Source organism: Ictidomys tridecemlineatus, chromosome 9, assembly GCF_052094955.1.
Source record: "Ictidomys tridecemlineatus isolate mIctTri1 chromosome 9, mIctTri1.hap1, whole genome shotgun sequence".
NCBI lineage: Eukaryota > Metazoa > Chordata > Mammalia > Rodentia > Sciuridae > Ictidomys > Ictidomys tridecemlineatus.
This window is the reverse complement of record NC_135485.1, coordinates 62,308,108-62,325,038: the sequence shown is the minus strand read 5'-3', so window position 1 is coordinate 62,325,038 and position 16,931 is coordinate 62,308,108. Positions and strand designations below refer to the sequence as shown.

General features: G+C 39.9%; 1 protein-coding gene across 5 annotated transcripts in view; it reads left to right on the top strand.

The window, feature by feature from the left end:
• Positions 1 to 16,931, top strand: part of Rasgef1b (RasGEF domain family member 1B) — a 553,928-nt gene that overhangs the window by 489,168 nt on the left and 47,829 nt on the right. The window lies entirely within an intron of this gene.

The following is a 16,931-nucleotide window of genomic DNA, read 5'->3' as shown; positions in this document are numbered from 1 at the left end:
TCTCTCTTAATTATCTGCCTGTGGGCTTGGAATTTCTTTGCCAAGTTTGTCTTCATTTACTGAAGAGTCTCCAGAGTACCACTTTGAGAGGAATTTCTTCAGAAGTGGAAACTGGCCCCAAGCCCTCATGTTGAAGAAGGTCAATTGTAGTAATAAAGTTGACTTAAAACTTACCCCAGGGAGGAAGTCCCTTAAGAAAAGGCACTCTGTGCCCACCCACTCTCTAAGAAAAGTTGTGGAAATGGGAACAAGGGAGGGAAAGAAGGACACTGCACCAGACAGAGCTGGGGACTAACACTTAGTTGAGCTGATGCCCCGGGCCAGGGAGGTGGCCTTCCACTGCTCCAAATTCCTGCTTGCCCCAGCACACTCGCTCAACCCTCCCAATACTTTTATTCATAAATTCTTTTGTCTGTTTGGGTATTTATTCAAGCCTTCTCAAGGATCTACACAGAATGACACTTCTCCCTCCCTCTCCATCCTTTGTCCTGCTTTATTCTTAAATCTCTTCACAATATCATATATTTTTTTTTCTTTTTAAAATCTCTCTCACCTACATTTGAGCTCTCTAAGGACAAGGGCCTGACCTGTGTTATTCACTGCTATACCCCTAGCACTCTGCATAGCACAGAATTAGAACTCAAAAAATATGTTTCTGAAGATGCACTGTGTACTCTGGATCTGAAAGGAGTAAGACATTATTCTCATCTTCAAGGCATCCATAATTTTTAGAGAAACAGATATAAGTGCAACTCATAATGTGAGAACCTGTATTCATTCCATTAGCAAACGTGATACCACTGATTAACTGTTGGATTCCAAGGATTTAATGGTTTTATCTTATGCATCATCTTGACTGGACCCTAGGGTACCCACATATATGGCTGAATATTATTCTAAGTATATCTATGAGAATGTTTTATAATGAGATTAACATTTGAATCAGTAGACTGGACTGAGTGAAGCAGATTTCCTTCCCTAATGTGGGTGGGCTTTATCCAATCAGTTGAAAGCCTTAATAGAATAAGAAGTCTGACCCTTTCAGCAGAAAAGGGAACTCCTCTGGGACTGACTGTCTTGAACTGAAATATCCATTTTTTTTTTTTTAATCATCAGAATCAGAGCATCAGTTCTTCTTGGCTCTTGAACCCATTGGCTTTGGGGCTGGAATTATATACATCAGCTCTCTTGAGTCTCCATCCCATTCTAAGTTTTGGGACTTTTTAGTCTCTGTAATTGCACGAGCCAGACACACACACACACACACACACACACACACACACACACACACACACATTTTACAGATGATATGATATATTTTGTTGGTTCTGTTTTTTGGACCCTAGATAATACAGTGGGCCACACATTGCAAAAATGTAGACCCTGCTTCTCCAAGAGACAGATGCCACATGGGATTGGAGATTTTATATATATATAAAATGAATTTACTGTGGGAAGAGCCTGTCGAGGGTAAAGTGGGAAGAAGCAGGAATATTTGGGGGAGCCAAAGGCTCATGAGGCAGGTCTGATACCTGGAAAGAACAGAGGGAAGGACTGGGTAGAAAGACTTTCAGATGGAAGTGCAGTTCTGAGAAAGTTGGGGCTAACCTGATGGAAGGTCCCTGAACCAAAGATGCCCATTTAAGGAATCCCCTTTTAGGTGGGAATGGCCCAGCTCTCACACCCCCATGGAACTCTGTAATTGGCTGCGAGTGATGCTGGGGAAGTATGGCCTGGGAGTGAACACAGGAGATCCAAGTACAGCAGCTGTGCCCCAGACAGGCTGTCGTGACGGAGAGTGGAACAGGCACCTGTGCTTCACAACCTGTGCTCTGAGGTGCCCTTCTGAGGCCGATGGTGGCCTTTCACAAATGTGTGTCCCCTCTCCATGTGGGAGGGACCACATGTTTTTAAAGCCAGTGTGGGAAGGAGTCCCTAGGGGCTGTTCTTGGAGCACATTGGTCGTATGTGTACCAGAGCCAATCTTGGAGCCATCTCAGCTCATAAGCCAGAGCGGCCAGGCTGCGGAGGGAGGGGTGTGGAAGTCTAGGGGGGAATGTGGCTGGAAGCCATGTTATTTGTCTACTCCACCGAGGCCAGGCACATGGCAATGTGAGGGGAGGAGGACCTGGTCTCTAAAACCAACAATACACCAATGGGGGAGGGCCAGCTTTGGTAGCCACCCCTCTACTTGACAGACCCCACTGGCTGAGGTGTGGAGGCTCTGAGCCACACCATGGATACATTTCAACAGAGCTGGGAGGAACATGGCAGAGATTCGCTCCTTTGTTGGAGCAGAACACCTCCCATGGGCGGGCAGGCAAAGCTACTAGGCCACCTGTTCTTCTGGCAAACCAAATAGGCTTAAATGATTATAAATCAATTTTTTTTTCTTTTACTCCTCCGGTTAGGATCAAAATTTATTATCAATTCAGAAGATTTGTGTGGGCTGGGCTTCCCCTGTAAACATTTCCTTTCTTTCATTTATTTCCCTTAATCTACAAATTAAGAGAACCGCCACTTAATGCCTGTAGAAAACAACCCTGTCAATTAACTTTGATGGAGTCATAGGGGATGAAACACTCACTCATGCGAGACAGGAATTTGGAGATTCTTTATTGTTACATATAGGGAAGTCAAAACCCAGAAAATGAGTGATTGATTGCCCAAGGTCACCTGAATGACTGATGGCAGAAATAGCTGGAACCCAACCAGGGCTTTTGGTTCTTAAACCCAAGTTCTGCCCACCACAGCAGCCTCACCTTCTTCCTGGATGCTTTTTATTTTAAGTCCTTTAAGTTAAAGACATACTTGCCAGCCAAAGATTTTTCGTAAACCCTATAAAACATGATTTCTCCTTTTCTAAGAAACTACTTTTTTCTCTGGATAAAACTTTTGTGACCTTACTATCCGTGGAGTGGTAAGAGGGAAGAGTGACATGCAATGTCATTATCTTAAACACTGACGATGGCTAAAACCTAACATAAATCCTGTGAAAGGAGAAAAGGACCGTGAAGCTGAGGCCCGCCCACCCCCCAAAACACTCCATCTTTGGAAGTGTTAGAGCGAGAATTTGTTGACTTATATGGAAGATCCCAGGAGCTGCTTGTCTGTAGGCTTGAAAACTTCTTTGAACTGAAAGGAACCTTGACAATTATCTATGAGGAAGCAGAGCCTCCGAAAGAACAAGTCCTGTGACCACAGTCACAGGGTAGAGTTGGAACTGGAACCCATGCTTCCTACTCAGTCAGATAGATCGCTGGTGGCAGAAAGCCTTGAAGAGCCCAGGGATGAGGTCCTAATGTAAGCCAAGCAAGGGCAAATGAGAAAAGGATCCAGGGCAGACGAGAAGACCCAGTTTGAGAACTGGGTAGAGAGGAAAGGGCACAATAGCCCAGAAAGCCTCCACTCAGTCATGGCATGTGCCACTGCCACTCAAAAGCCACTAGTCATGACAAGTCACACAGGCAAGGAGAGAACATAGCAACTCAGGTGTCAACAGCCAGAGATAATGCAGAGGACTGCAAGTTTGTGTCCCCTTCAAGACTCATCGGATGCCATTCTGCCCCTCTATGTGGTAGTGTGAGGAGGCCAAGCCTTTGGGAGGTGAGGAGGTCATGGGCTGAGCCCTCAAGAAAGGGGTTGGAACTCTTCTTAAAGAATCCCCAGGAAGCTCTCAGTCTCTCCTTGCCATCTGAGGACGCAATGTACATCAGTGGCCTGCAGCCCTGAGAAGGCCCTCATCAGGACACTCCTGCTAACTCCACCAAGACCTCTGCCTTCCAGCCTTAGAACTGAGAGCAATAAATGTGTGTCACTTAAGCCACCCTGACCATGGTCATTTGTTGTCATGGCTCTAAATAAATAAGACAGGTGGTGTGCGTGTGTGTGTGTGTGTGTGTGTGTGTGTGTGTGTGTGTGTTAAATATTTGAAACAATATTGCCATCTTCCCATCTACCACAATGAGAACCACACTTCACATTTATTAGCACATTTGATCTTTAGTACAAAGCCTAGGAGGTGGATAAAAATATCATCCGATGACTAAAGTTTATATAACAAATAAAAGACAGGGCTGACCTCTGAGCACAAATATGTGCCTCAAGACCCACCTACTCCACAGGCCCTGTCTGTTTCAGGATCTCTGCCTTCATCTCGACAGACAGAACTTCCCTCTTCTCCATGCCGTCTCCCAACTGGGAAAAATCAGCCTAATGCCTAATGCCTAATGCCAAGACTTCAGCCATCTGTTATTTTTACCTGCATTGACAGATTCATTTATTTATTCAAAAAAATAGATATTGAGCATCTGTGGGGTTTTCATGACACAAAGCAGCAGGCATGGGGTGGATAGAGAGTCAGAAACAGATGGTGGACCTGCTCTCACAAACCTAGAGAAGATATGGACACCTAAAATGTGTGGAGTAAGGTGGTGAGTCACAGACACAGGTGAACCTACAGTCAAATTGTTGTGGGGAAGCCACAGGAAGAAGGGAGTTATTCTCATGAGGAAATCCTAGAAAAAGATGGCGGAGGAGTTATCAGTTGAGTCTTTAAAGGACAGGTTGGGCATAAGATAGGCAGATGGAGGGAAGGAAAAGAATCATGAAGATAGGGCCATAAACATTAAAAGCATAACATAATACACATCATCCTCTAAAACACCGCAAATTTTAAGAATCTTGTTTGGGTTTTCTTCATTTTTAAAAAATGTTATACAAACAGCTTCAAAAAAATAAAATAAAATTAGAAGTTTTATCTTTCAGTTTCCTTGGTGAAACATGATGGAAAGTAGGCCCATTTTGCCTGGGAAAAAATATTTTATTCATTCATTCAACACATATTTAATGAGCACTTACTATAAGCAGAGCATGATTCAGGTATGGGGATGCAACAGTGATCAAGAGGCTCAGATTTCTGCCCTTAGGCTGCTTGCATTCTATCAAGTACATAAAGAGAGACCTGGAAACTGAAGAGTATGTTTATGGAGGAAGCAGATCTTGACTGTCAGTCTGACCAGCACCATTTTTCTTTTGCAGACAGTGGGGAGTCCTTGCAAGTTTTCTTTGGGGACATGTTGAGCACTAGGTTTGGGGGTTATTCAAGAGAAGGGACATTCAAAAAGCAGTTCATGCTGATGTCTAGCAAATGGAAAAGCAACTCTGACCTAGGTTGGCCAGAGTGGATGTAAAGCCAGGACAATATGTCAAAGTTTCCCTTGGCAGGGAACAGCAGGAGAGGAATTCCCATTTGTGTGATTGGGAGACCAAGGAGAGGAGAAAACCAAAGCTCCTGTGCTTTGCAGCCTTACCTCTGGTCAGAGAAGGATAGAGTAGGTCAGAAGTTGACCCACATTTCAAAGTGCGGTCTGATATGTAACAGTTGTGAAACTTTGGGCTGGTTGTTTAACCCCTCTAAGCTCAGTGACTTCATCTGTGAAAGTGAAAAATAATACCTAATGCAGGACAAAGAAGGTTGTAAATAGGGTGCACAGAAGACAGGTGAAACTGTCAGCAGCCTTTTGCTACGAATATTATGGTTAAATGGAAGATGAACTGGCTGGGACATGCATTTGAAGTAACTGCAGGATATCCAAAGAGTGCAGTTGAGTCACAAAGATGAGGGCCTTAAACTAGGCATGGTGGCACATTCCTGTAATCCCATTGACTTTGGAGGCTGAAGCAGGAGGATTCCAAGTTCAAAGCCAGCCTGGGCAACTTAGTAAGACTGTCTCAAAACAACTAATAAAAAGGGCTGTGGATATAGCTCTGTGGTAGAGCACCCCTGGGTTCCATCCACAGTACCACCCCAAACAAAATCAAGCAAAAAACAAAGACTAGGGCCTTATCAATGACAACAGTATCTTCCTGCAGGAAATTCAGAGATTCTGTATGAACAACTGGAAAGATGGGAGCTTCACATGAATACCTATATCCACTATTAGTAGTAGTGTGCTAGCATTTATTTTGTGAGCATTTACTCTACTAAGTATTTGTCAAAACTTCAGCTCCTTTAGCTCTCACAAAGCCTGAGAAGGTGATATCATTGTCACTACTTTTAATTAATGAAGAGACTGAGATTGAGTTAATTAAACTGCCCAGCCCATAGCTAGTGAAGGAAAGAATGCAAATTCAGGTCCCCTTGACTCCAAAGCCCCCAATCTTAAAACATTCAAGGTTCGAACTAACAAATTCAGAAATGGCACTTAGTTTGATCTGACCACCTACCCTCCCACACTTCCCACCCTGATTGGCTGGCCCTGCAGAGGATATGCTGCCCAGCTGAGCAGCCTCTGTGGACTGGGCAGAGATTGCTGCTATTCAGTTACTGATCTGTGAGCCTAATCACAGTCCTGGGGGTAGCTCTCTGGGCTCTGGAAAGGCCGTCAGTGTCCTTCCAGGTTCACTAGGCCCTGCCTCTGGTAATTCTGTCTAAGCTCCCCAGGGCCGGAAGTCAATGGGAGTGGAATCAACCCTGGGGTAGAGACCCCTGTTCAACTTGTGCTGCCACCTCTTACCACCTGTGGGATTTGGGGACTGTCTCATATCCTTTTTTGAGCTTCTTTCCCTGGCTAATTCACAAATCAGACATAATGACCTTAGGTTCAGACCAGACAACAGGGAAATAGAGAAAAATAGTCTGTGGAAGGAATCACTACGCAACTAGCAGTTGCTCTCAGTGACGTGGCCCTGGCCTAACTCCCCAAGATGTGAAGGGAGTCATGAGCCGCAGAGTCTTGCCTGGTCCTTTGATTAGACTAGCTCGAACTATTGTAGAACCTATTTTAACTTTTCGTTTCCAAGTGCAATCCTGTTGAGTCATTTTTCACTCAAGAAAAGTGTCCCACTCCCAGAAAACTGCTTTGTCCCTTCTGTGTGAATGTTAATTTTAGCATTACCTGCATGGATGACAGGTTTCTGATCCCAAACAAGGCCTCCTCAGAATAGAACGGAGGCAGCCCTGTGACTCACTTGGGGGCTGAATATCATGTGTGTTAATAGCTTTGCCATTTCTCAGCGAACAGATCCTAGCAGTGAACACACTCTGCCATGCTGTTCTTTCCTAATAATTTTCTGTATGTGGGTCTGACAAATTGGCTTTCAAAAATCCCTGGCACAAAGATGGCACTTGCCAGCTCATATGTGGGAAGAATTTGATATTAGCAGAAGAAAAGCGTGATGCAAATTGTTCTGGGTGTAAGTTAGGGGAGCTTGACTTTGCTTCTTATTCTAAGTCAATCCCTTTAAAATATTAACTCATCCCACTGAGCAGCGACCTGCCTTTGTATTAGCATTCTCTTCTCACTTCCACTGGCTCCCAAGCAGACATTTTCTTGTTTTTCTCTTCTTTTCTTTTAACGGAGGATCTGGCCTTTCTAGGAGACACCAAAATGCCAGGGCAGTCGAGCGAATAATCGGCATTTACTGTGGGGCTCTGCTAGGTTTTCCAAGCAGAAGGACAGAGAGGTTGAATGAGTGGGGGTCCCTGTGCGTGTGGCTTTGTGTAGCAGGCCTGCCAAGCATTGCTATTCCAGCCCTTAAACCTGTGCCAGACTGTTAATGTCTTAATGCTTATTCAAGTGTCAGGGAGTGCTGGCAGATGTCAGGGAGAATGGGAGGCTGTCAATAGAGAAATTACTTACATTCACGGGGTGATTGCCGCAGTCTGTCAGGTAGCGTTTGAGAGGATGTCAAGCTGAAAAGGAGGAAGCAGAGAAGAAAAGACGGTGGCAGCAGCGAACAGCACTGGGGGAGGGTCCTTTTTTTTAAAAAAAATGTGTTTAGATATTTTCTTTTCTTCTTATTTCTAGAGCTAAACTTCAGACATAGCAGTCACAGGTCAGAAAATAAACAAGGTGTTTCCTATTTCTGGGGACCTTAAAAATATAAGAATAGATCATTTGTTTCTTGACATGAGGCAAATAATTCACATTCTTTCCTGAGAAGGCAGCAGGAGTCAGTTCCCTGGTTATCTGGAAACACACACACACACACACACACACACACACACACACACACACACACACGGTTTTCCATATAGTATAGTTTTATTCAACAACTACTTACTTCCTACTCCCTGTGTGCTAGGTGTGGTAGAAAAAAAACAAAAGGGAATGAATATACACGGGAAATAGACTAAAAACACATTTTTTTTTGTTTTTAATTTTGGGGAATAAAAGACATGCCCTTTCCTGTAAGGCTTAAAGAGTTTGAAGGAGAATGTCACCATGTAACTTCACCAGCTTCTGCCTGTCTGCTTGCATGGTGGGGACACTTAGGCTTCTGGAGAAAGGGGCTGGGAGGCAATCTTGCCATTAACAGTTTCTCTTAGTTCCAGATTTGCCACAGTGATTCTGCTTCTTGCCTTCTATACCTGTAAAGCTCTATTCCTGTCTTTTCTTTTCATAGGTCTGTATACTCCCTGACCTATGCCTCCAACTTGTGAGTGTGTGTGTATGTGTGTGTGAGTGTGTGTGTGTGTGAGTGTGTGTGTGTGTGTGTGTTAGAGGATAAACTATTGTCGTTTATCAGTGGTCATCTGCAGTGGTCCATTTACCAGGACCCATAGAACCCATCTTTACAAAATTTATCTTTTCAGTGAAAGGTCAAGGCCTCTCAGAATCAGCCTGGATAAGGGAGACTCCTCCATTGTCTCCTGGTGATAAGAAAAACACCATTATATTTAGCGGGAACATGACAAGTTAACAGGGGCTTCTTAGGGCTGTGTATGTTCAATGTCCCACATCTCCTCTTGTAAAATACCTCCTTTTTTTTTTCTTGGTACAGGGGAGTGAACCCAGAGACACTTAACCACTGAGTCACATCCTTAGCCCCTTGTTTTAAATTTTATTTTATTTTATTTAGAGACAGGGTCTCACTGAGTTGCTCAGTGCCTTGCTACGTTGATGAGATCAGCTTTGAACTCACATCCTCCTGCCCCAGTCTCCAAGTCACCAGGATTACAGGCCTACGTGCTACCACGCCCAGCAACATATACCCCTTTTGTGTTTTAAAATTTCTCCCAGAAGGAATAAGACAGGGGAGGTTAGGCGCATTTTTTTGTTGTTGTTAGTTTTAGGCTAGTCAAGGAAAAGCAAATGTTTTACTGGTGGAAACTCCAGAGCTAAGAGTGTAAGAATCAGAGACAGGGCAGTTTTTCACAGAATTCCTGAGTCAACTAAACTCCTGAAAGATGCTGCTGTAATGACCTGTTGCTATGGGAACAAAACTGGCTGGGTTTCCTCAAGAGTGGAACCTGAGGTCCAGACATAGCCTGGACCAAGTGATGGCTCTGGGTGGTTCCCCAAGAGCCCATTCTCCACACCTTCCCACTCCATCCTGCACAGTTTCTCTTCCCCCATGAAGAAGTATGGAGTATGGAGTGTTTGTAGGAATATGCTCATGCCACCTACCTGATGGCCTGGTTGTGTGCTCAGGATTCCCAAGGCTCAGACCTCAATCAGTATAACACCAGACATGGATGAATCTCCAGGGCTTTTGAACACTCTAACACTTGAAGTGATCCTCCCAAGGGGAAATAAGAACATTTCTGCCAGAAAAAACAAAAATGCAGAAGGGTTTAACCCATCCCAGAAAGATTCTTCTAGAGACACCTCACATTTCAGGGAAGAGAACAATTCTATGAAAACTTGACTCACCAGGCTTTCTTCCATTTTCTCCCTAAGCTGAAGCAGAAAGCAATCAGGTTAAAACTCCCTGTGAGTTTAAGCTGTAGCTATAGGTTTTCCTTTCCCACCTGCATTGCCCTTGAACACACAAGTACAGTCAACCTGACCCTTTCTCCTACAATATTAAGCTGCAATATTAAGCTCTGGGTAAAAGACATAGCATATCAATCAATCTAGGACTTATGCTGAAAGAAATACTTGACGCAGAGAAACATGCTATCAGTAGACAATGACAAAATCTTGAGCATGTCAGCAAAAATACTAACAAAGCATTAACTTTCCCATATGCATCTGTTTTCCAACTTGTTTATTGATGCTGTTCATATTACTGAATAGCTATATTTTTTAAAAAAAATAAAATCTGCTGGGGTTGTCTAGCTTTTTCAAAAGTAAAATCCACATAATTTCAAAATATTTTCTTTTTTTCCCCTTTCCCTATTGTTATGATCACTATTATTCAAAATCCATGTTTCTTTTATCCTGTACTCCAACTGGATATTGGTTAAGGAGTGATGAGAAAAATAGTAACAAAGTCAATAATTATCATTTATTAAATATTTGTTAAGTGCTGGGGTAGCCTCTTTGCATTTATTATCTCACTAAGACTTTAGCACAATCCATTACCCCTATTTTACAGGTGAGGTTTGAGGTTCAGAAATGCTGAACAATTTGAGGACTTTAGTAATCCCAGACCAAAGCTCAACCCTCCAGGAATCCCTGCCTTCAATCAGGACATATATGCATCTTTAAATGCTCTTACAGAGTTGTATTACATCTTGTAGCTCTCCTTCAAAGTTCTTATGAGAGTTTGTAATTTTGTATTTATTTGTATGATGATTAAGTAACCACCCCACCAAACCCTCATTGCTCCCAGACCCTTAAGTACCAGGGTAGCTGAAATCATGTCTATTTTTGCCATTGTTAAAGCTGCTACATAGTAACATTATAATACATAATGGACAAATGAATAACAGAATGATTTGATTAATAAATAAATTCTGTCTAATTCTATAATTTGAGAGTTTAATTTAGGCAGAAAAAATCATTTATTCAATTAAGTCCTAGGTGAGGAGATATTCCAAATGTCATTCAACATGCAACATACAATACTGCTCGAAACTCTTTAGCTGTTGATCTTGGACATGCTACTTAAACGTTCTGTGCCTCAGTTTCTTCATTTGAAGAATGGAGTTAATAGTAGAACTCACCTCACACAGGAGGATTAAATGAAGGTGCAATCTTTCATAACAGTGCATGGTATTTAGAAAGTTTTGTATATGTGTTAGATATTGTCTTTATTCAGGAACTGTCTTAGCATTAATAAATCAAGTATACCAGGTTGCTTTCATTGAAAGATGGCTATGGGATAGTATTTATTCATTAACTGAAAGCCCCTGTTTTGGTCCTTCTGATAGGTGTTAAAGAGGCAGCTTTAGATGTTCTCTCAAACAAACAAACAGAAACACCCAAAATAAATCCATCTTGATGTTTGTACTAATTCTTTCACCCTACAGAAAGAAAATATTTAGCAAAGATAAATTATTTTTAAAATTTTTGAACATATATCATAAATATTCACTAAAAAAATCAAAATATACTCCCATAGACTACATCCTTGGCAATCTTTATCAGTAATTATGAAATAAAGCAAAGCCATCAGGAGCCTGACCAGCCACACAGACCCCGAGTTCATCAGGGCCTGGAACCTATGAACTGCTTCATGTATTATTTCCTCAATGAGAAAATGAAGACATTAATTAGACTGCTGTGATGGTTAGGTGAGATAAAAGCTCTAAAGACCCCAGTAGATCAAAAATGCATAGTAAAAGTTTTCTAGAACCTCCACCCCTGCGGTCCTTCTTCTTATAACCATCTCAAACAGGATGTGACCAATACACTACTATGCTTAGGGCCTTCTCTGGTCTTTCTTCAGTGTCTCTCCAGCCTTGCTAGGACCAGGGTGCTCACCTGGCCTTTCTCCTTCATCACATACTCCATGAGCTCCCAAGGCTCAGGTGATAGAAGTAAAACAGTAGAAAATTGAGACATTCCATGAAAACATCTGGGTAGGAATTTTCCTTCACTTCTGCTTCTGAGTGGTTTCTTGAGGCTCAGCAAGTTATTTTACCTTTCTTGTTTTCGTGCTGTTCATCTGTAAAAATGAGACTATTCACCATGATGCCATAGTCTGGGATTACTACTTTGCTCCTCTGCCTTGTTATATCGATGTCATAATGGCAGTGTCACTAGAAATGTTTTCAATGTACACTCTCCGCAATCTTTATATTTATTGTATCATTTGGTCATACTGTCAAAATTGTGAGATGTTTGAGGTAGGCACTGACATTCCATTTCCACATAAGGAAATTCACCACTCCAAATTCCAGACAAGGGGAGAATGACTCAGCAAGGTCACAGTGACCCTAGAACACAGAAATATTTTACTGTGGTCTGTCAGACTTTTAGGTTGCACTTGTTGTATGCATTGAGCTGGGCAAAGTGTAAGTGACTGAGTAACAATCTCATTCTTTTGTTTATAGACTATATATTCAAAAATAAGTGATAACCCCAAGTAGCAGATGCTAAGAGGCAAATGAGTACACCATAGTGACTTTTCATCCTATAGATTTGTCTGTCAAGAAAGAATCCCTTCTTTTTCTTAGATGGAATTTCCTCATCATTGTGTAAATCACTCATCCCCTACACACACATGCGTGCATACATGCACACATACAGTTCTTATGTGTTGGGAGCTCCATGAGAGAAACATTAATTTTACTATAATGCCATAATTGATATTGTATAAGTATCAGCCTTGGGTTGGATGTTTTCAACTGAGGTCTTTTTACAACAATTGCAACCTTTAAACCATGCATAGTTAAATGTAATAAACTGCTTCAAAATTTGATACAACAACAAAAGTCAAGATTAGAAATTTTCGAGAAGTTGTCTTTAGAGTTTTTTCCAGATTCCAGCTTTTAAGATTGGGTCTGGAGAAGAATGTAGAATTTCAGTTTCATTTTTAGCGACACTGGAAAGTGAAAGAATTGATTCTGAATCTCCACAAAAAGAATGAAGGTTATGAGAATATATAGAATGCTTTCTTTTAAAATAAAATACATTCCCTGGACTTTTGATAAAACATTTTAAAAATATTTAAATGTTGAATCTGTGACTTATTCACACATTTTAAACAAGATAAAGTATGAAAAGGTGTCTTGTGGAAAAAAAAATATTCTTCCTGTCTCTCATATTGTGTTTCTCTCCCAAATAGCTAACCACTCACCAGTTCCTTATTTATCTGTCCAAGTTTTTTAATATAAAAATAATACAGCTCAAAAAAATGTTCCTTCTTATTTCTACATAATATTCTATACCTAGTTTCTTTATTATTTTCTACTATACCTAAAAAATGTTTTGAGTTTGTGAATGTATCAAAACTTCTCTAATAATGGATATTTAGTTTTCTTCTAATCTTTGCCATGAGGGAATGAATATTTTTATTCATGTCTTATTCCATCTGATGAATACAGTACTATCTGTAGGAAAATTTTCATTAGCTAGTGTTGCTTGATCAAAAGGTATTACTTTTGTAATCCTTTACAGTAGATCTGTACCAATCTCGTGAGTTAAAGAAAAAAAACACTTTTAATTTATAATTTTACTATTATGAGTGGGAGAAAGCATTTTTCTTTCATCTGTGCAAAAGTTGTTTCAGACACAAACAATGTGCTTCTATCATTTGCTATTTCCTCTTGGAGATTTTTGCTTGGTAGCAGTGTAGTGAACAAGTGAACCATCTCTATTTACTAGAGTTTGTTTTGGTATAGGCTTCTTTTTTAGAAGAAGATGGCCATTCTTATCTCCTTTTTATTTGAAGATACTAGTGGTTAGTGGTGGCAAGCACTCATGGACTATACACTCCTCTCTTTGGCCCTAGTTGGATTTGAACAAATAGAAGTATAACTTTTCTTCTCTCTACAGCTTTTATCCCTATGGCTGAAATTTGCTCAATATGTTTGAAGGAAACAACAATTTACAACTGAAACAATCTCCCAGTTTTTTTCTTCCTCCTTAAGTAATTTTGGAATTGTCTCATTAGTCCTTTTAATAAGAACTGGAGGAACTAATAAGAAAAAAGAGAATTTTCTACAACCAAATTGATATAACACTATTGCTAAATCATTGTTTGCTCTTTTTTTCTCCCGAAGAATTTTGAAAATAATTCTTTTTCAATCAATATATGTTTTTCAGATATTTGGAAATTGATAGCCCTTTCTGATTTCTTTAAACATGGTATAATTAACCTATTGGCTTTACATTACATCATTTAATAAAGCCAGAATATGAAAGGAGAATGAGGTTATCTATATGTTGAACATTATTTAATTTAGCATGTATTATGGAGCAGTAATTATGAGCTAGATGTTCTACCAAACACTGACAATATGTAGTAGTAAATAAGAAAGCCATACCTTCTCAGAGCTTATAGTCTAAACTAGACACTCTTTACCCAAGTTATACAGGAGAATCCCCTGGGAAGCTTTACAAAAATACCAATATCTTTGTTCAAGCCAAGAATCTCTAGAGATGTAACTCAGGAGCAAATATTTTTTAAAACTCCGCAACAGCTTCTAAGTGAAGCCAGAGTTGAAAACCACTGGTCTAACCATACCCGAGATACCTAGGAAACTAAAAATATTTTGAAGAGGAAGTGGTCATGGAAATTTTGACAGGATCTAATATGAAGTATATATCTTTACATTAAAGCATTCTTGATACAATATTCAACTCTAAAGCAACAAAATCTTAACACCTGCATTCCAATTTAGAGATTAAACACAGAAGATAGAGGAACAAGTTAAATGACACTACAAGGGAAAATATCAAACAAAGCCAGAAAGTGGAACTATTTCCAAGACAATGACCAAGCTTCTTCAAAAAAGGCAATGTCAAGAAAAACAAAATCGGGAATGGAGTGAGGGTTAATATAGATTAAAAGAGAATAAAAACACCAACCAAATATAGCATATGGATCTTGATTGCTTTCTGGCTCAAAATATCCTTGGGGACAATTTTTGGAGACATTTAAGAAATTTAAACATGTAGTAGAAATTAGGTGTTATTAGGATACATTGTTGATTTTTCTGAAGGGATGATATTATCTGTGTCCTTATTTTTAGGGGATGCACACTAAAATATTTTTAAGGATGCCTACAATTTTCAAATGGTTCTCCAACAACACAAAATGAAGTCACACATATAGACAAGCAAATGTAATCACACTTTTTAAAGGAGTTTGAAAGAGGCTGAGATATGAAGTATGAAAAAGCTGCTGAATATTAGAGATGACAATTATATTTAATTAACTACCACTGATTGAGTTGTTTTCCAAATATTGTACTGATAACTTTATATGCATGATTTAATTTCATTTTTAAAACAAGTATTACTTCCCTCTTATAAAGGAGAAAACTGAAGCTTAGAATGATTAAACAATTTGTTCAAGTTCTTCCTGACCCGGGATTTGAACTAAGTTCTTCCTGTTTCCATTGTGGGTGATCTTGGTCATTATACAGCATTGCACTTCCCCTCCTGTGACATAACCACTTGTGAGGTAATGGAAAGCACACACGTTTTGTTTTGTTTTGTTTTTTCCTCAGACTTATTTTACCATATTAGTCCATATAAATCTCTCATGTGTCTGTTCTATAATGTCTTTAGAGTCAAACCCAGCTGGACCCCTATTTTGATTCTACCATTTATTAGATGTTTGTTCTTAAGCAATGTTTTACAACTTTTCTCAACTTGTTTTCTCTTCTATAAGGCTGGAGATAATATAATATGCAATTGCTACGCAGATTAAATATATATTAAGGAAAGCACTTAACATCCTATCTGGCATATAATGAATGCTCAATAAATAGTAATCATTCCCCATCTTTCCTTAAATTTAATTCAGATGGCTACAAATGACTCCTGCTTACACACACAAAACAAATAAACAAAAAAAAATAATCCTCATGTTTAAAGTAATTGTCAATACTGGATCTTTCAATCACATCCAGCAATTACCAACTTGTCATCAAAGACCATGGTTTTGAATCCCTAAAACTTAGAGCTCAACTAGCATTCAAAATTACATATTTGTTAGTGTTAACTCATTAGTCACATGGCCATTATTATATATTTGTTAAGGCTGAGCTAAGTATTTAAAAATTTTCTCTAGAACTTAAAATTAAGATATTGTCAATAGGTCTCTAAAAGTTAGGAAAAAACAGTTATGGTTTATTTGGGGACTGTGAAAGTTCATTCTAGATAAGAGGAATAGTATGAGGAAAATCATTGGAATAGATCAACTTAGGCTGTTTTTTTTTTCCTTCAATGATAGGTAATCCACTCAATTGTATTACTGCATATGTAAAAATGTGAATAAGAGTTGGACATAGTGGCATACATCTATAATACCAGCATCTCAGGAAGCTGAGGCAAGAGGATCATGAGTTCAAAGCCAGCCTCAGCAAAAGCAAGGCACTAAGCAACTCAGTGAGACAATATCTCTAAATAAAATACAAAAATAGGTCTGGGGATGTGGCTCAGTGGTTGAGTGCCCCTGAGTTCAATCCCTGGTAGCCCCCATCCCCCAAGAAAGCATAAATAAGAGATACATTTTAAAAATTTGGTTGAGAATCTTGACTGCTTAAATATAGTTCGTCTTCAAGCAAATGAGCAATTATAGTTGCTGACATGCCACATATCAGAGATAGTCTAATATTATACCTGTACCTATCTATGTGTGGTGGTGGGACATAACATTCAAGTTGATGGGCATATCTCAGAATATAGTGGGGCCAGAAATGTCAAAGAAAGGTAAGGAGAATTTAGGTGATACAAAATACACAGATACGGCCACTGATTGGATGTAGGCAACAGATTTGGTTAGGAGGTCACACAGGCTCTGTGGTTACATGCTGAGTTGTCAGGAAGTGAGAGAGTCATAAGAAGGTGCTGGTTTGGAGGAGGTGAGAAATTTCCTAATAGAAATAGTAAAATTGTTAGATCTCACCTCTGTGCCTTATTAACACTAGTCATACCAGAACCCATCTTTAAAAGTAGGTCATAATTCTGGAGGCTGAAAACCAAGAAATGTAGCTCACCTCAACTTGGGTAGCAGAGCACCTAACATCTTATGAGCTCTTACATGGCAAAGGAAATGACTTACAAAGTCTCTCCTTGAGCCAA